Source organism: Dicentrarchus labrax, unplaced genomic scaffold, assembly GCF_905237075.1.
Source record: "Dicentrarchus labrax unplaced genomic scaffold, dlabrax2021, whole genome shotgun sequence".
Lineage (NCBI taxonomy): Eukaryota > Metazoa > Chordata > Actinopteri > Moronidae > Dicentrarchus > Dicentrarchus labrax.
In genome coordinates, this window is record NW_026136707.1 from 3,588,942 (window position 1) to 3,609,843 (window position 20,902).

The 20,902-nt window shown below is 39.8% G+C and overlaps 2 non-coding genes across 2 annotated transcripts; both read right to left on the reverse strand.

The window, feature by feature from the left end:
• Positions 1-212: 212 nt before the first annotated feature.
• Positions 213-285, reverse strand: trnak-cuu (transfer RNA lysine (anticodon CUU)). The gene has a single exon. It is a non-coding gene; the product is annotated as a tRNA-Lys (tRNA).
• A 374-nt stretch (positions 286-659) lies between these two features.
• On the reverse strand, positions 660-732 carry trnak-cuu (transfer RNA lysine (anticodon CUU)). The gene has a single exon. It is a non-coding gene; the product is annotated as a tRNA-Lys (tRNA).
• Between the last annotated feature and the right edge of the window lie 20,170 nt (positions 733-20,902).

Below are 20,902 nucleotides of genomic sequence, written 5' to 3' on the forward strand. Positions count from 1 at the left end.
AAATATAGATATACTACCTTAAAAACCACTGTAGAAACAAAACACCTATGCAGATGTCTGCTGTCTCCAAGTGCCCTTCTGGAACAACAAGCACAAGTCATGGTTTCAGGTGGCCATGGATAGAGTTGGCATACTTTTGTCTGCATCTGTCCAGCACCAATCCAAGTGAAAGTGCTTGGTGATGAACGGACATAGCAGTCCAAAACACCATGCGCCCAACGTGGGGCTCGAACCCACGACCCTGAGATTAAGAGTCTCATGCTCTACCGACTGAGCTAGCCGGGCTGCACAAGGGGAAAAAATGGGTCAGATTTCATGGCTGTATTAACCATGACATTATTATTAACTGACACTCAAAGGGTGGAGGGTTGGATTTCTAGGTTGACTCTCCTCACACACCACAACCAAAAGTATATAGATAAAGAAAAGTTTGATTATTATGCCTTAAAAGTTTGCTTCTAATTGAATTGTTAGATTGAGATGAAGTTTTCATACTATATTTGTTGATGTTGCTAACAGAGCAGTTGTCTACAACAACCACAGATAGCATGGGTTGAGGTAAGACTGGACAGAGCTGTCTATGTCTTGACATCATGAGTCCAACAGGTCCTCCCAGGGAAGGTGATTGATGAGTGGCAAGGGGAGTCCAAAAGACCATGCGCCCAACGTGGGGCTCGAACCCACGACCCTGAGATTAAGAGTCTCATGCTCTACCGACTGAGCTAGCCGGGCTGTGCTACTGGCAAAAAATGGGTCAGATTCTGAACTCCACAGGCTTTGGAAACTTGTCGCAAAGTTTTGATGTGGCATATGGAGTAGCAGTAACTTTAACGTGTGCTGGCTCCAAAGCTATAAACCCCTCTTTAGACACCCACCATTGGTCACAACCACTAAATCCTCGCTCATTTACTGGCTATCTTGACATGCAGCTCCAGGGTAAGTCACTTTACCAGACCCAAGACAGGTAGCATATAAAACCTGATAAAAATCTTTGGTTATTTCTATTTCTATTCATGAAATGTGTGAGCTTGTATCAAACCTCTACCATTCCCCAGCGTACAATTTGAGGTCTCCAGTGTTTAACCCATTCACACCTCCAGATCATCTTGACACAGTCCAGGTCAGAGAAAAAGTGGTTCCTTAATCATTTACTGTGACCTTGTCTTCATCGACTGATAGCGTGAAGTGATTAACTTAAGTGTGCTACAGTTTAGTTGTAATTTCCTTCCTTTTCTTATGTGAAGCAAAAGCTGATCTGAGGCTTGGACACAACCAAACACCACATGCTGTGCAGAAAACTAAAGTCCTAGTTTACACACACTGGCATGCTTCCCAGGCAAAACACACCATTTGCTGCTAATGTTTTCTTGCTCCCGGTGTTCTCTGAGCTCTGTTTCTTTTCTGATTAATACCTCCTTACTGATTAAAACCTTGTTTCTGCTTAATAAACAGAGGAGATAAGTGAACAATAACAGAGAATTTATCCCTGAAGAAAGCAATATCCCTGTGCATTTTCCAACAAGCAACTACTTGATCCCAAATAATAATTAGTTTCATATTTTTGGATGAAGACAATATCAAAGCCCTTGTGTTTCCTATCAAGCCCAATTATTTTAATAGGAAATGACATCATCTGAGGTCCAAGGTGGGCCAGTAAAGCAACAGAACAATCCTCCCCTGCCCACTGGCACGCACATACAGCAGCCACTCCACCCCGCCTCTTTCTCTCCCAAACTGAAATTAAGTGTATTTCCTTGCTAGTCTGCACCAACAATGGCCAAAAAACGATTACAGTGGGACTCGCACAGACACAGTTGGATGGTTACGGAGGAAAAAAAATAAAGAAGAAAACAAATGAGTAGAATTCCCCAGAAAGAAGAGCCTGTTATTAATTACAAAACGGTGATGGGGATGGCTTGAATCCCCTGAGCCTCGGAAAGCAGTGGGATCAAAGAAGAAATGAGGGATGACAAATAACCTGCGGCCCGAGTTTGCTGGAATTCTAGTAGGGAGATGATACAACCCCAGTGAGAGAGGGAGGAAAATATATATAACATACAGTAGATTAGTTAAATGGACAGAGAGATTCATGGAGGGGATTTTAGACACATTTGTTTTGATTTTATTTCGTCTGGGTCTTGTTTTTTAGCAGGTATCATCTGCACCCTGACATTAGGAAACATCAACTTTTAATTACAAACAAAATCACAATAAATGAAAGGAACTGTTGAAGTGCACTGATTTAGATCGGGTTAGCACTCACATTTCTTTTGCAGTTGCAGCATCCATAGAAGTAATTGCTCACAAGTCTCTTACCCAGCTATTTTCCTCTGAATTTTAATGGCATTGCTGACAAAGGACAACTGGGGCAGCCTATTTTTCAGTTTGAGTCTCTGTTATTATTCGCCCCGGTTCAATGTGTCACTAGTGTGCTGTCAATGGAGCTGTCATTTTGACAAGCTCTGGGCTTTAGTGAATGGAGTGCTGGTTAGAAACACAGGAAATACTGTCTCACATACCCCCCCCCTCAGCACCACCACCACCACCGACTTCAATTCTGAACATGTGATCCCTGCTGGCTTTGGGAAAGCTTCCCAGCTCCAGACACAGCATGATGCTCGACCACCATTAACACATATTTAACCACAAGAACAGTTGGTGATGTGTTTTATTATTTGTATTTAAAAAGCTTTATTTCAAAAACGATATTTAAAAATGGGAAAAAAATCCATCCATCAATCAAATTGTCTACCTGTATGAACTGAAATCTGTCATAAAAAAAGATTAACTTTCTATCCTTTGAAGAGACCTGTAAAGGGTTTTTATAACCTTTTGTTACACTGATATCTGAGATATCTCACATTTGGAACAAAGCTCTTAATGTGCAGACTGTTCACAAACCAAAAATGAAGATCTGGGCTAAATCAAAGAAAACTGCCAGAGTTGTGACAGGCGATTGAAATCTCTCATCCATACAATATTTAATTCAATCTCAGTTTTTACCTGCTCACGCCACTTCTACATACTTTGGAAAGAGATTATAGGATGATTGAATTATTGGTGTCAAACGGTATATTTGTCTTGTTGAGTGGCGTCATGTGTCTGACTGGGTTAAGTAGCTGGAATCTCCAATTTCAGAGGAATGCTAAACTGGAGTCACGCTGCTTTCACAAGGTTGACAGGAAATTACATACATCTGTCACTTTTTTCCTTCTTAGATGTCGAGAGGTTTATAGAGGAGATACAGAAGTGACTGAAAAAAAAACCTAATATTAGTGTAAAAACAATTAGCATGCACAGGCTTGAGCGGTGGATTTATTTAGAATAAGTTTTTTTGTTTTACACAAATCTGCAACACATCCTGATAAAATGAATGTGGAATTAATATAAAGCATCAACACAGATGGGGTAATACAAACATTGCAATCCTTCTATGAGATTGACTGGGTAGGATGATTGCATGAATTGGACCTGTAGTTTTCTTGTGTTTATTATGTGTTTATTAGCTAACACCTAATTTTGGGCAAGCAAAATATTCAAGCTACTAAAACAATTTGGTAAAAGGAAAATAAATCTCAGTTTTTTGTGTATCTTTAGTTACCAACACTCAATCAAATGGCTCGCTGTAATATAAAAAGGGTGCTAGATTCAACACCTCAGTCTACAGCTTTTCGCCTCTTTTAGCTTCCAGCTCTAGAGTCCCGCTCAGGACCGTTTTCTTAGTCCTGCTTCCGCCCGTTCCCACCAGATTTCTGACCATTATCACCCGCTCCCGCATTGTGTGTGTTCCAGACCTCCCTCTCTTCCGAGATTTGCGTTGGGTCAATGCCAGTAAATATGCTCTGGTTCAGTCTAGTTCGGGCATGTAAGAGGTCTTGCTTAATGCTGGATCTGCTGATGTGGTGTTTATTCTTAATTCTGTGGTTATTTCAAGACATTCTGATCACTGACTCATAAAGGAACTAATTCATCCTGCACATTTTTTGAACGCTACAATCAGTCCAACTCATTGTTCCTCAATGTTGGTTGAGTCATTCTGTTTTTTTTTTTACAACCATTGATTTTTTATTTTTTAGTAAAACCACAGATGTTTTCCCCAGCTTGAAAGTGGTGAAAACCCTAACCCAGTTATTTTTCTCTGAAGTCGGTGGACTGAACCACAGCAACGTCAACACCAGTGAATACTGGACTAACATTGAACAGGTGGCAAGAAATAGGGGTCCAGTGGGATCCTCATGTTGCTCTGTGTGTGCTCGTTGTCTAAGTATAAAATTGTTTGGCCACAAAAACTCAATAGATTTGTTTTGGAGGCCACTGTCTGTCCTCTAGTGGTCAGAAATCAATATGGAACCAAATATGGAACTAGTAAAAAACTTGCCAGCTGCCAACACGTTATTTTAGGAACACCTTTTTGTTGTGCATGGAATATTTATTTTTAGGCATTTGTTCTGCTCCAAATCTGTAAATGCTTGCTGTTGGTTCTCGTTGTTTGAACATTAGACACTCCATGACAAGTGTGGGCACCGGTGGTTTTGTTACTATAACCATTTAGGAAACCAGAAACAGCAGTGACCAATTAAAAGCCATAAAACAACACCAACAAACGGACGGCTGGGACGAAGGATGACAGAGGTTTACTGGGTGAATTAATGTGTGGATTCAGAGATTGTGGTCATAAACGTGCTGAAGTGCTGTAACAAGCTCAGTGAGCCATTTAAATGTATTTTATTTGGATAAAATTGAGATGTTAGCATGCAAATAAAAACCAGTAAAAATGAGGAAGAAGGGCGATGCTCTTCGTATAAAGGCTCTAAGGAGGGCAATGTCCGCTACTTTGGTCCAGAATGAAATATCTCAACAACTATTGGCTATATTGACATGAAATTTGGTACATGTATTCATGGTACCCAGAGGATTAATCCTTATGATGATAGTGATCCCCTGACCTTTCATGTAGCACCACCAGCAGGTCAAAGTTCAGTCCAATCTAGTAAAATCCAGTGACATATCTCATCATCTACTAGATTTATTGCTTTGACATTCTTGGTTCCCAGATGATGTCTCCTCCTGGTACGGTGAGCCCATTGCCACATACATGGTTGTGAGGGAAATGTAACGTCTGGATAAATTACCCTGACATTTGGTTCCAACATTCAGGAGGATTAGTAATAACTTTGTTGATCCCTTAACTTTTCATCCATCAAATTTGATATATGACCAAACCTGAAAAACTAATGACATTCCCATCATCTTCAACTCTACTTTGTGTTTCGTGTTAAGTCACAGATGTTATTATGCCAGCATGGTAAAATACGATAGTTAGTATGCAAACAATTTACTTCAAAGCATGGCTGTGTTCAAGTACAGCCTCAAAGGGCCCCTAGCACGGCTGTGGATTCTTCTGGAGTCTTGTTTTCGACTAACGTCCCTTTGCCTGACAGCACAATAAGGTGTGTTGTTTTTTAGGTTTGATAAAATGGCACTGTTGGGTTAATAGATTTTTATAAGGTGTTCCTGTGGGACTTTAAAGCATACGAATGTAATCAGATCTTGCAACAGGAAAGAAATGATGAAATTGCATTAGATTGTACACACGTAGTATAATATCTCCCTTGAGAACATTGATTTGCAACAGATTTCTTGCTCAGTGCCATTTTGTTCTTGTAGATACCATAAGTATTGCATTTGGATTATTTGTCCTGAGCGTGCTATGATTATAAGACGATTACGTCACGGCTCCGGACCACAAAACTTTGTCATGCCCATGTCATCGAAACAAATAGCTGCTGTGAAAAACCCCAATATGCTCTCTGTGATGTAATGAGGAGGGTACCGGCCGCCAAATCCCCCAAGCATCATATATTAAAAAAAAAAAAGAGAGGAACACAGCTCTTCATTTCACAACGCTTATTTTCCTTTTACTTCTGTCCCTTGGTAATAGTCGCCGGGGCACAATTCAATCAAAAAAAAACACACCGTATAATTCATTTTGTTTTAATTTGATTCACACCCTTCAGCCATTCTCAAGGGGAGCCATCTGTTCTCAGATTCATTTTTTCTCTCTGCTCAGTTTTCCCTGTGTAACTGAAACACGGAACAAAAGGCATGCAGCTTTCGCTTTAGTTGCTCAATCCTTTGACAAAAGGTGCAGTACTTTGTCAGCGTAAGAAAAAAAAAAATAGGCTTGAGGTTAGAGCTCACTCATCAGCCGTGCTAGAGGTTATGTGGCCAGATGTTTCGGGACTGCGCCGTTATAAGAGACTTCATCTCTCTTGAGTTATGTCCAATAAATTTCCGTCGCAAAAAATCCGTTTTTTTTTTAAGTGTTACACCATCTTTGCTGTCAGTGAGGACATAGTCTCAGAGAATTAGCCAACCTGGGCCAAATTGTTTCCATCTCCAGGAACACAGTGTATTGGGTCTCACAGGGCTCCACTGTATCTGAGGAAAATGTAATTCTAGAGGCCTTGTAATGGATTGGGCTGTCTACTTTTTTGTATTGTCTTTTCAATATCCACCTCAGCGGGCAATACAGCGTGTCTACGCCGCGTGCCAGCGCTCAAGCAATGCAATGAAATGAGCCTGTTGTTGGTTGCTTTTGTCCTTCCTAAAATGTGGGCCAGACAGGCAGCCCACTTTGCTCCAGTGCTCTGCAGCTGTACAAAGAGGAAGCTCCTTTTGGTTTATGAAAACTGTATCTGTGCAGTGCTGCTGATATTAAACAACATCCTCCATTAGCACGGCAGTTCAAATTTATAATTAAACCATCATCATCAGATATTAATCATGAATTAATCAGTTTAATGTTTAATTTCTAACTGCTTAATATATTGTATCAGCAAATAGAGGCGAGTGCTTCCCAGCTTTTGCAAATTTTACTGTTTTGAAACTGTTGTTAAATTAAAGTCTGAATAGTTACATAGCCTGAGGTTTGCACCAAAGGAAAGGATATTGCATAGGGAGAGTCTTTTTCACAAATGCATGGTGAGCTAAAAGTATTTATGAGCTATTTTATTCTAAATGCGATTAAGTGCACGTGCGGAGCGAACAACTGTCTTCAGAGGTTAGAGATCAGGTTTGTGATTGGAGAGTCACCAGTTCCCGGACTGACTGGGAAAATGTGGTTAGGAGAAAATAAATTAATAATGCTTCCCGCTCCCTCAACAAGCAGCGGCCTCATAAGAGCTCAATCAGAGCTGCTCAGTGAACAGCAAAAAGCAGACTGTGGTTGTGCTGGGAAACAGTGCAAGTGGGTAAATGAGTGAAGAAGGAGGGGAATGCTGTGCTCAGCTGACATTCCCCCGGATAAATAAACTCTTGAAACAAACTTGGAGAGATGTTCTATGAGATTATATTACACCTATCAGGAAAATGTGATACAAATCCCCAAATGGAACGTGTCTACAGAGTGGCGTTTTACCGAAAATAAATGTGAAACCGAGCAGATCGTCTTTTCCTTTTCTCTGGTTTCTCCTCCTCTGTTCATGCCCGACAGCAGTTTGTCAGATTGTCTTTTAAAGATAAAAAGAATTTAAAATCTGTTAAGCGTAGAAAAGTTTACTTCTAGATCTGCTTGATGTGACGTAAAAATAAACCAAGCTTGAAACTTGTTGACTACACCACTAAGATTTGATTTAGATTATCACAGATGTGCCTCTTTGGTGAGTGACTTTCCCATAAGGCTTTGCAATCTGTATGCAAAAAGATATCAGTCCCCCCCCCCCCACACACACACACACACAAACACATACACACATACACCTCCTCAGTTGATAAATGAACAAGTCTCTCTATTGTCAGCTCCTATTTGTCAGGTGAGGGGTTACCGGGCCTCCTGTATGTAAAAATGGAGCACATTTGTGCAGTTGCATGATTCATGAGAGTTTAACTCATTTATCAGGTTTCTGATGACATATTCATCTGATCGAGTAGGAAGGATTTAACACAATAGCAGTGGCAGTGTTTAAACACATTACCTCCTGTTTGTGTGATAACGGCTGAGACACAGTCGGGTCTACAGGCGCTGTCACATTTCTCTGGTTATATGTTCGCAGATATGGAAGTGGAGCGGCGCGCTGCGTGTTACCGTGTAGCTGCAGATAAGGCTTCAGGGAAATGCTGTGTTCATCACTTTACAGGAGGGTGAAATAAGATGGTGTCTCGGTGTCGCCCTGCCGGCAAATGCAGATCTCATCAAAGCAAAAACGGGGCCATGTGGAAAAAGGATCTTAAAAAAAAAAAAAAGTGTCAGAGCTGTGCCAGTCTCGCCGCTTCCTTTTGTCTCACCCCGACGTTGGCGGCAGCCTCGTTCAGGATTCACGTCTCTGTAAATTCACCTTGTGTCTCGTCCCACTGCGAGTTTTTCTTTTTCTCATCTCCCTCTCTTGTTCTTACTTTCTTTTCCTCACTTGCTCTGATGATGTGAGAGCATGAAGCAGCAGGGCTCTTTTCAGCCCAGTGTTTTGTACTAACGATACTCCACAGACTTGAGGCCTCGTTGATAAGTCAGATGCTGCATCTTCCCCAAGGATCGCAGCAAAAAGTGTTTGTCTTTAACACACAGTGCTTCCTTTAGTGTCCTTGTTTCCAGGCTGTTTAGTCTGCATCATATTTTTTGTCTATTTAATTTGATTGAATAGGCCCTCCTCTTCTCTGTCTGTCTCGTTTCTTTGCTCTGCTGGACTCTTGCCCGCAGCTGCAACCAAGTGAAAACTGTTTTGATGTTTTGCAGGTGAAAATAAGTCTAAGCCTTAAGGCTGAAAAAGGGATAATGAAATGTAAAAGCTTTTTAGATATATATAAAAAAAAGAAAAATTCACAGACATGTTTTCACCTGCAAATCACCCTAACAGAGTTCAGAGGGAACCAGATGAATGCACAGAAAAATAATCACATTCATGGAAGAATCCTCTCTAAAATACCCGGAATCACAGCGTGAAACACAGCGGCTGTCCGAGACGTACTTTGTATTTTTGAGGCTATTTAGTTTGTTTGAAAGTGTTTTTTTCTTATTCCTGTGGATTAATTGGTGAAGGGAAGATGAGGACACTGTAATTACTGTAATTTTGCAAAGCTCAAACAAGTATTTCTAGTACAGGTGCAATATTCTTCCCTGTTCTGGTGTCATTCAATGAAAAGATTAAAGAAGAATTACTACTTGCTATTTTATCTGTGCTAAACTAGTTTACATTTAAATGCAAATGGAACATGACAAGGCATGTTTAAAGTGGTTACTGAGTTGCTTTGTTTATTTTTATGACTGAAAATGTTGAAAGTTTTGGACGTCAATCTGTTTTTAAGCCTTTGATGTCGTCGCAGCTCAATTTACTGTAGCCCCGGTGTATGAGTAAGGGATTAAAACCAGTTAGTTCCTAATAAAGTCAGATGAAAATAGTTCAGTAATGCAATTAAAGTTAAAGTCAGACAGATTAAGATGATTTAGTCATAAATATATGTAAATGTAAGTATTTTTAGAAGTAATAAAGTGGGGAGAATAAGTAGTTAAAATAAACTGTTTTTAAATACTGCCCCCTGTGGTAACTGGCTGTAGGTACAGTAAGGAAGTGAATGGTAGAGGGCAGGAGAATAAAAAAAAGAGAAGAGGCAAGCGAGACTAACATAGAAACAAGCAGACTTTATGGTAGATAGCCTACACTACAGCTTTCTGACAGCTTTCTGGTGGTGCTCCCACTCTCATGCCTGTACACACAGCCAGCAGCTGGTTAGAGTAGCTTAGCATAAAGACTGGAAAGAGTGGGAAACAGCAGCGGCCCCTTTTTCTGTCCGAAACAAGTTTTTAGATGTTTAAAGAAAAAAGTTTAAAAAGGGACAGTATTATGGAGGTGATACGTCTATTTGTTGGCTGGACCAGAAACCTCCTGGAGTCTTCCCTGGTTGCCTGGCAACTGCTCAGAGGCAAGATCTGGCTCATAGAAATTTGTTGTTTGTACACTTTTTTTATATTTGGGGTCAAGACAGTAAAATGTACTTCACATTCATGAGTAGTGATGAGGTGTGATACCGCTGTACTTTTACCTCAGTAAAAACCTTTGTTGCAGGACTTTTCCTTGTTATGGGATAGTTTTTCTACGTTTTCTTCAGTTAAGGTGCTGAAACCTCGTCCGCCACCGCTCAGCATGACGTTGATTTTATTTAGCTGTGGTGTTGGCCGGACCAGCGCTAACCACAAACTTTAGGGTTTATTGAACAACTGAACATTTTAACGAACTTGCTGCTAATTTGTTTTTTGCTTTCATTATGTTGTTGTGCCATCGGTAATTTGCCTTTTGGGTCCAGTGTGTTTTCCGAGTTGTGCTGAGTCGGCCCTGGCAGGTTTTGGCGTCGACGGAGCCAGCAGCAAACAACTTTTCCTTCACTGAAGCTGATTGTGGTGAGCACTTTGTAGAGTTCCTCTTATAGCGACTTGTACAAAACTTTGTTGAGAAATATTTATGATCTTATTATTCAAATCTTCAAGCCTCTCTTCAGTCTCCCATCCTCCACCCATTATACTATTCAGAGCTTAAAACCCCTGCTGAATACACAAGGTCGATTTCACTTAACAAGATCCATATGGCATCCATCTGACTTAAGCCCTCTTCTTCTTTTTGTGCTATTATGTAAAGTCCTATATGTAAGTAATAAAACCTTTGTGCACACTCACATAGCAGCACTGCCCTTTGGCTTTCTTGTCGTATTTGAATTTATTACTTTGCTTTAAAGTTTTTAATTAAAACAATTGAATTTAAAAATGCTAAATTTATTCTACCTTGAATGACCACAAACATTTAGTGACAAAGAAATACATGAGCTTGTTTTGACATGTTAGGAGGATGAAAGTATGGGTGTGGGTGTATTGCTACAGGCTACAAGGACAGAGGATTAAAAACATACCTGCAACTCAAGTTTCAGACTCATTAAACTGCGTGACAATGCAGCGAATCGAACTCCTTCAGGTCCAATTGTAGAAGTTGGTACACGGCAGCAATGACTCTTTTCTCCATGAAGATGCAGGTAAGCAGCCAATTAGCACAACCTACAAGGGACACGTACTCTACAGATTCATTTCTGATGTGTGCGCTTGTGATGCACCATTTTCAAGGTACTTTTTCAGGTAGTATTTCCGTTTTATGAGACAGCTCAGTGGCAAATATTGCTCTTTCTACTCTGTCTGACAGCTTCATTTACTTTTTAAGATTACAATTTTTTATTTATCTTCAAACGTGGAGATTTTGAATTTGAATGTTTGTGATAAACTGAAGGGTTACTTTTCCTTCTCCTTAAGCTAAATATACTAATTAAAACCACTCTTACATTAGAATTACATTATTCTTACAAAGCTGAAAACAGGGCTGAGTCATGAAAAGTTGACTTTTCAGAGTCACAGGACAGCAATGCTACAAATGATTATACGATGATCTTATAGAATAAAATGCAATCGGTCTATAAAGTAGTTAAAATGAGCTCAACCTTTAACATCTACAGCAGTAAAATGCAACATACACATTAATGCACCAGTGATTTTGATCTAAAAACAACATTAAAACACTGACAAGAACTAATTCCCTGCAGAATGAGTACTTTAAATGTAGGTTATTAACTAATAGCTGTCTTTAGCAGCTTTTAGCAGTTACCTAACCTCTTGCTGCCAATTCTTTGCAAAAAGTCTGGAACATGAAAGATCCCTCAGGAATATATTTAAGAAGAAGTCCTGAAGGTGTTATGCAAGATAATGAATTGTTTCCAAAAAGAAAACGTGCGAATGTTGAGTCAAGAATTTAGTTTTCTTATGAATTCAGAATTGTTCCATTGGGTTTTTAAATCAGTGCTGAAGGGAAACTGCTCAGATCAGCTCTGGCATCATCCGAATCCTCATAAAGCCTAAATAATCAACCAGATTTAGAGACCCGAACCCACACAGACATTTCACTCCACCTCTGCTGGTCCCTGTTGGCTATGTTGTCTCTTAAATTGTGTTGAGTGGTGGCAACTTTGGCTTTTTGTTTTGTTCACAAATTCGATGACAAAGCGTTTTGTATTCACCACCCTTCTGATTGGAGTTCTGACTGGCTTCTTCTCCATGTCGGTGGCAGCAGAAGCTCATGGGTGATGTAGTATTTCGAGTTGTCCACCTTGCCAAAAATAGTGAACAAAAACAGGATTTCTTAGAAACAAAGTAATGAAAACTTTTGGTCATAACAAAAACAAAACAAATGGTGTTTCTATGTTATGTAACTTTTTGGATATTGTTTAAAGAGAACTTTAAAAAGAAACACTTCCAGATCCAGCAGCTCCTCCCACATTACCCACAATGATCTAAAAGCCAAAATTAATACTGAATTTTACACATTAACTGTACGGATGCCCAGACATACATATGTGTGAGGATGTAAAGCATATAGCTACCTCAAAAGCAGTACTGCAGAATCTGACGGTTGACAAATTTCTATCATCTCATGTTGCCCAAACCTATTGTTTACTATTCATATATTTATTTGAATTTTAATCAGTGTTCCTTTTCCATCAGTTGACGATTTAGCCTTCTCGGGCTGTGAAAAAGTGGGTTTGTTGACTCTGTCTGTTGAGGTTTAACCAACCAATATGATTATTTGTGCACCCATTGCAGCTGTGTTTGTGTAACGAAAACTCCAATCTGTGTCTGAGATATTGTGCGTGACGAGGGAATGAAAAACAAATGAATGAAAAGGAAGAAGGCTGATTTATTGTCATCTCCCTGATTTTAAATATTTAGTTTACAATAAAATGAAACAATGGAAAGAGCAGAGATTAAATGACCAAGGATGTTTGGTCATTGCATGGCATGAGCATGGATTTGACTGCAGAGGGAGGAGACATGAAAGACAAATGTACTTGTTTTTCTACAACTGCCTATTTTTAACCTTTGGCATGATATTAATTAAACTACAACCGGAATAAATAAATGCTTTTCCTTCATCTGTGATTCACATCTGGGTCAACCAAAGTGGGTTCGCTCAGCTGACGCTCAGACATCATGGATTGATCTCCTTCAGATGGGACATGTTCAACTCCAGCTTTATGGGGTTCAGGACTGCAATGATGGAAAATAAAGAGTGCTGATCTCTCTCAAAGTGCCTTGCTCTGGATAACCTTGGCAGTGACTGCTGGTGGACAGGGGGGTGGGAGGGTTGGAGGTAGTTCGAGTAGAGGAGGAGGAGGTTTCCATTTATCTTGTGGTGCAGTGGCGGCAGTGGGATTTATTGGGCTTTGGGTGTCATCCTGTGACAAGGTTCACATTCTTTCTGTGCATTATGGGCCCCGATGATAGTAGTTGGGAGCTCCCTGTAAATAACCTCGAGGTTATGTCTTTTATTGAGTTATACATTGTGCTAAATTTATGACTGAAGCCCTATGGGAGAAAATATAAAAGAATATACAAGTAGAATTGCCAGTGAAGCATGAACAGAGGTGGAGGAAACACATTCGGCCTGCTTTACGGGTGTTAGTGTGAAAACAAGGATGCAGGCAGGTGTTAGACACCAACAGCTACAAAAGGGCAGAAACTGGCTGGTATCAGGGGCCTTAATTTGTGAATAAATCTGCAAGGATCAGCAGAACAAGAACATCTCTTCTGTAGAAATATCGCCAAACCTGAGAGTTTCCACTTATCTCAGACCAAATAATATGCTTTACCAACTCGTAGCAGCTCATTTAGATTGTTCATGACAACTGAACTGAGTGGTGATTTTGAGCATAATTATGTGATCACATCAGCATAAATAAATCGTTCAGTTATTCACTGCTATAAAAAGAGAACTATACATTGTATCAGATGACAAAAAAACTATTATCTGCCTGCACAGTGTTAGTTGATATCTCCCTGAAATTATGTTTATATATGACAGCATCTACATGTTAAAGGTTTACATGTTTTCACATATGCATATTAAATGTTTAATAAACACAATGAGGGAAACACTGTTGAAAATGTTGATACTGATCTGTGAAACGCTAACTGACAATGTATTTAATTTGTTTCTTGCAATATCTGCTAATAAAAGCGTCTTAAAATTGCATCTATTGCTTTTCGCCCTTTGAAACACATTTATGAATATAAAAATATGTCTAATTTTCACCGTTAACGGTCGAACATGTCTACGATTCAAGTTCCCACATGTAACTTCTACGATTGGCTTCAAACCATATGCGGCGTCACAAAATCCTGCTCATGCGTACACGTGTTAAGCTCGGATTTTAGGAGAACACCGAGAAACTTTCCCCCTAAAGATGCACGTACATCATTCTGCACAGTGAAGGTCAAACATCACAGTCAATGGACAAAAACAAACACTTGGTTTTTCGTGTGGAAAAATATTGGTTTAATACTGAAAAAGTCAACAGTGACAACCTGTTTATGTTGTAAACATTCAACCCAAACCACATTTGAATCAAAGTTCTTTTGTTGCCGATATTTGCATAAAACTAAACTTTTGCTGCAGTTTGCAGCCTCTCGTTCATATGACAATGCCGTTTTGGAAACCGGGTTCCAGAGTGCAATCTTTTGGAAGTGTCATCCTTACTGTTAGCTGTGAAGATGGTAACAACACCGCCTCATTTTGTGCATGACTATTACGTTTTCAGTCAAATAGCCATGCGTCCAGAATATCTGTGTATTTTGACTGGCATGAGTCCCAAACAATGTTTTCTTCACATTTGGATGCCTCATAGTCTACGATCACTCTGAGCAACAACCCCACTTCATCATCTGTCCAAACAAAATGATCTGTTTTCGCATTTGCCATCCTCTCTTCCTGTTTCTACGTATTCTGCTCAGCTCTAACATTACAATAACTTGACACTAGCTGTAGTTACATACAAACATTATTTTAATTCTTACTGAAACCATTCCGATTTAACATTTTGGGTCAACTGTCTGGTTTTAATCCAAACAGCTGTGTTTAACATGTGAAAAAGTGATGAATACATCATGCATTCATCGTCCGAAACAGCTTCCTAATTTGTTCAGAGCCTAAGATTAGCCAGGCTTTCTTTGTTGTTTGAATAGGTTGTTATTTCTTATTTTCCTACTGTCCAGGCGTCCAATAATGTTTAATTCTTTAAGAGTAAAAACAAACTCTTCACGGAGGTCCAGTTAAGCTGGGAAGCCACCATTTTCTGGGTTGTCGAGAGACGTACGTACAAGACGGTGGGCATGTGGAAAAAGAACACAGTTACTCTACTAAATTACCTCTCTGAAACGGCCTGTTTATTCTGATTTAGCCGTTTATAATGAAACTTTTTATTCTGTTCGGGCTTTTAAACTGATTATAATCGGAGTATTAGGCTCCATGTAAACATACCTACTGTTAATTGAGGAACTGAAGTAACTTGTAATTTGAGGGATTAACAGTCTGTGCACATTAATTACTCATTTCTGTACTTAGATAATCAAACAATTACTCCTGACACATCCTGGAAAAATAGAAATCACAGTCTCTTTGCACGTTAATTACACAATGAGCGCAATTCAGATCCTCGCTGGCTGTAAATGCAATAACACACTTGACAACGAGATCTGGGGCCATTCAGCAAAGTGCAATGATTAAAATACAGAATAAGAAGAGATCTGTCACACCAGTCACCAAGCAGAGGTCTCACTGATCGGCTTCAACGCGCCGTGGTGCCGACCTGCTGCATTAATTTCCTGCAGCTCCTCTTCATTCCTCTCTGCGCACTAATCCACTGATGCTGGAAAATACAGCAAACATTTTTTCAGATGGTTTACAAAGACAGCCTTTGTTGACCAGCCAAGAAAATTTTGGATCGGATCACAAATGCATTTTAAGCACGGCAAGTGGATGTATGACATGCTTGTAGAGGCAGTGAAGTGCTTACTCAGGCCTGTGCATTCCTGATGTCAAGGAAATTCTTGGTTCTTGAAAAAACTAATGAAGACAGATTTGATAGGAAAATTGATCTTTTGAAGCCCTGGATCTGCACTACTTGTGAGGAAAATATCCACTGGAGTTTGTTCCGCAATGAGATTTCCACAGTTTGAAAAATGGGACACTTACTTTGAGAAAATAAGTCTGTGTCCAACATTAATTTACAGGCAACCTAAGACCTTCACTAACTTATTATTAAAAGGGCAAAGGATGTTCTTATTTTGTTTCTAATGCTAATTCTAATCAGTTTCTAATACTACTCCTGCTAATATATAATAATAATATGCAGCTATGTCTCTCACATATAGTTTAAAGAGATTATTTTTATGTTTAAACAGCTGGAGGAGAACATTGAAATAGATGAATGAAAAAGATAAGACAGATATTAAAATGGAAAACACAAATACAGATTAGAACGAATATTTACATAATAATGAAGTTTGTGAAGAGTGTGAAAGATTATGCTGACTTCATGGGGTAGGTCCTTCTTAACAACTTTTTCCAAGAAAACCTAAAAAAGGGATAAACTGTCTTTTGGCGAGACATTTACTGACGATAACAACAACCCAAGCAACCAAACAAACAAACTGAATTTCAAGGTATCTGGCTGCTGATTCGGCCGCTCTGATTTGATCCGGATGGAAACACAATCAAACAGTAAATGCAGCAAAGATAAGTCTTGGTTTGTCTCAGCTGTCATTTGCTCAAGCCTCCATAATGATCTCAACACCCAGTCAGCAGACACACCAAGCGTGCATCTGGAGATTTCAGGGGGGGAACTTCCAACTTAGTTTTCTAAGATGGTGATGCAAATCAGATCCGCATTGACCCGACATCCTGATGGCTCGGTTGAGCCGCGCAGGCTGGAATCGATACGACCGCACCAGATCGGCTTTAGTGCCACAGGTCTGTGTGTGTGTTACACAGTGAGCGCTCTGATTTATTCGCAGAGAAACGCCTCGTTCCTGGAAGATTTAATTAAGCCCTGAGATGGCCAACAACAACAGGGGAAAGAGTCCCAGTCAGAGATCAAGCAGGATAAAGTGCAGCCTCTTGGACACGACTTTGAAGTTTTAGTCATCAGGCTTGACTTGACAATGTCATGACAACGACACAGTTTGTCACAAGTTCTCATAAAGCCGTCTCCGGTGTGTAGCTAATGACATTCCAGCGCTAATACCTCCTTGGGTTTCAAAATAACAAGAGTCAGATGACCGGCCAGTTATATTTCAACATGTACAGCCGCAGCAGAGATCTCATCCAATTCAATAAGTCGTCATGCCTGCACTTTGTCTTAATTAATGTAACGGTGTGTCCTCTTTTGCAATCATTTTCTGTTTGCAGTCACCAGGGGTTACGAATAGCAGACCATGCTGCAAAAACCACAGTTTACTCTTTCTGTTCCTTGTAAAAACAGATGTTTAGACAGTTGCCATCTCTTGCACACGTTGCTCCTTTCCTGATTTAGTACCGGCGATGGCTTTTAAAAGGGGGACTGCATGAAGGAACACATCAGTATCCAATTAGATGCTGTTAAAGCTGGGAACCTTGTGTGTAGAGTTTGGCAGACGTAGAGGTTCAACCGTTCTTTTTTTTCTCCTCTCGTGTCAAAAGGGGAGTGGACAGGGAATATTCCACGCTGTAGTTTGGGGAGTGACGGGCGCTGGCGGTCGAAGTGCAGACGAAGAAAATTCATTTTGGACGCCTGTTGTCTTAGATCACATCATTCTTGCGTCCACCAGTCTTCCCATGTTTTCACAGAAATTGCAGAGCTCTTGTTTTGACTTTCCTCTCTTGACATCGAGTGACTTCACAGCCAAAGGCCTGCACCGAGCCGGTTCTTCATTACATCCTTGCATGTCCATATTATGTTTAAACACATTGAGAATGAGTGAAGTGGTCCAAGATTAGATAAAAACACCAGAGCTGACATTTAGATCTCAGCTCTGTTGAGCTCTGAAAGCCCTTCCCTTTTAATAATCTTTAAACTTTGATGCCTCTTTTGTCTAAGCACTTTGGTTAATCTCATCCTTTCCATCAGATCTCTTTGAGCGGTGGTAAACATTTATCTGAGGCAAACTTGTCTTTTAGTCGAGTGATGAGCTTTTGACACCAATTTGTGTTTGTTAGACTGCAGCAATTCTCCCTCCCCCTGAGATCAATACCTCGGCTCGTCTCTTTCAGGCTGTTTCAGGCTTTACAAGCTGTAAAGACAGATAAAGTGGAAAGAAAGAGGGAGCGGGAGATTGAAAAGAGAGAGGGAAATAGAGGTGGAGGGAATCACAACAGCCAAGCTGCAGAGTAAATCTGGAATTGGTTTTATTGCTAGAGCATGACTTCCCTGATGTTTTCTGCTTGGCCGGTGTGATGTTTTCAGATCAAGGTTACCAGGCTTGTTTGCACTATTGTAATTCCATAAAATAAATGTTACTGTCAAATATTTCCGACTAATAAGTATTTTTGAAGCCTAATACCTGATTTATCCAACCAACCTCAGAGAATATTCACAGTTTTGGGTCAAGAAATATCATATAAACATCTTGTGTCTAGACAATTCTGCTTTAAAAGGCAGACTTATCAATTTTTAAAAAAAAGATTAGCAGCTTGTCAAAGCAGAGTGACCTATGTATTGTATTGTATTGTAAGGACTCTCTAGAGCAGACTAGGCCTTTAAAAGAAGGATTCACTTACAAAAACATTCAGTATAATTGAAGTCTCCCTCAGTCTGATAAAGGCATTCAGCTGGAACGGAGGGAAGAGTGCTTCAGTTCCTCCTTCTTCGTTTATGTATTCAGACCATCTTCTCAGCTATTTTACTCCATTTAAGGTCTGTTTCATCGTGGACACTGCGTCATTCTTCCAAATATAATTGAACAATTAAACGAACAAATGAAACGACTGCAGGAAATGAGATTTCATTACAGAGTTACAGGGTGGAACCCTCCATGTTGATGACATGACAGGCTGATAAAAGGCTGATATTGACACGTTATACTGGTCAAACACCCGATTAAACTGGGCTGACAGGGATCAGACAAAGGTGTGAACTGCAAATGTAAATGGATGTGTTGAAAATGACGAATACAGCCAGGAAGAGATGTTTTGCTCCTAAATAGACTGAGGTGGAAGCCGTTGTCTAATTACTTATACTTAATATCTACTGATATTAGTCCACGTACTCAACTATTGTAGGCTTGAACGATGGCTCAGAAAAGTTACAATGGGGAACAGCAGAGAGAGGGAGTCAAGGAGAAAAACAACACAACAACGTTTAAATTAAATAGCTTCTGCAGCATAAATCATTTGTCTACATTGATCCATTCAAAAAATTTACTTTTTAAGCATGCATATCAAGGTTTTAGGTTTTTATCCTTCGGGGTAGTAAAACTATAAAACGCTAAAGTGGAAAAATAAAAAAATATATTTAAAATAACAACTAAAATTACAGTTACTGGTAGTGCATTAAAAATTAAAAATATTTAATTGAAAATCTAATGATGTTCATATGCAACTCATTTTCAACATTGAGACTGAGAGAATGTCTCCTCGATTACATTTTAATTTAATAAGTAACGCTTTCTGCTAAATGCTGACTGACAACATTTTTCTGTAAAAACTAATTGTGGCAACTTAAACACTAATTTTAGGGTTATGTTTAGGCAATACAAAACATTTGGTTAAGGTTAAGGAAAGATCATACAATACTGAAAAAGTCAATGGTGACACAAGAGGGGGTGTGTCATTTTAACCAAAACCGCCACCACCAAGTCAGTGGTTTTGTAGCCAAAACCAAACCACACTTGGGGTATACAACCCTGACCTCAGGTGTCAAAGCTCTGTGCTTTGGGTTGCCATGTTTGGGGATTTTCCAGATTTCTTGGGGTTTTTTTTCATGTGTTTACATCAGTTGAGGAAATAAAAAATGCCGAGAAGAAAAGGAAGAAGGAAAGTAGGAGGAAAGCAATGAATGAGTAAAAGAAGGAAAGCAGGATCAGATCTTTAATGTCTAGAAATCATTGTGCCATCGAGATGAAACAAGGGTGTTTTCCAGTGTTACTGAAAAGCCCACATTTTGGAGATACAAGATTTTTATCAGAGAACAGTAAAATGTTGATATTACACCTCGAGTAAAAGGCATTTATTACTGATTGTGGTCAAAAATCACAGACAAACTTTTTTAAACTCAAATCATTGTTCCTGTGACCTCCCTGCGAACAATCACAGTACCTACGCAGGGTGCCATAACTTATCCATGCTATCTGTTTCCAATTACCTCATTGGGTAAAAAACAGGGGAGGGTTGTGGTGGTGGTGGTGGTGGATGTTGAAAAGCGCTGCAAGGACGCTTTGATCCTTTCTACCGAGAAACTCCAAAGCAAAGAAAGAGGAAAAAAAGAAAACAGGATGGAAGACGGATCAACAGTTTGGCGAGCGGTCGAGCGTTGCAGAGTATGCAGCCGCAGCATTTTCAGGCTGATTACCTGAGACCCCATTTCTATTCCATTTTCAATCTAACAGCAACTGGAAGTGTAACTGCAGTGGTTTTATGTGTCATTTTATTTCCTAACTGCTGCAGGCTGCCATCTAACCCGGCCTGAAACTCACAGAGAAAAAAAGGGCTCACACCATCAGTCTCAGTATCTCAGTAACATTGATGATATCCCTTAAAAAATAACTATTCTCAACACAGAGGTCTTTGGATGACTCATCGCTGTAACTGGAAATGGTTATGAGCTTTGCATGCCAGGTTCGTTTGGAAATACTGCCACTTGTTTCAGTTGGTGTATATCGAATTTCAGAATAAAAGCTCTCACAACTACTTTGTTTAGCCAGTGTTCTCCCCTACAGGTATGAGGGGTTATCTCCCGCCTGTTCGCTATTCACTCAGTGATGTAAAACACATGGAGAGGAAATGGTGGGAAACCAGATTCAATCCCAGAAGGCTTAGTGGGAGGGACGCAGGCCGCAGTGCCGCCGGCA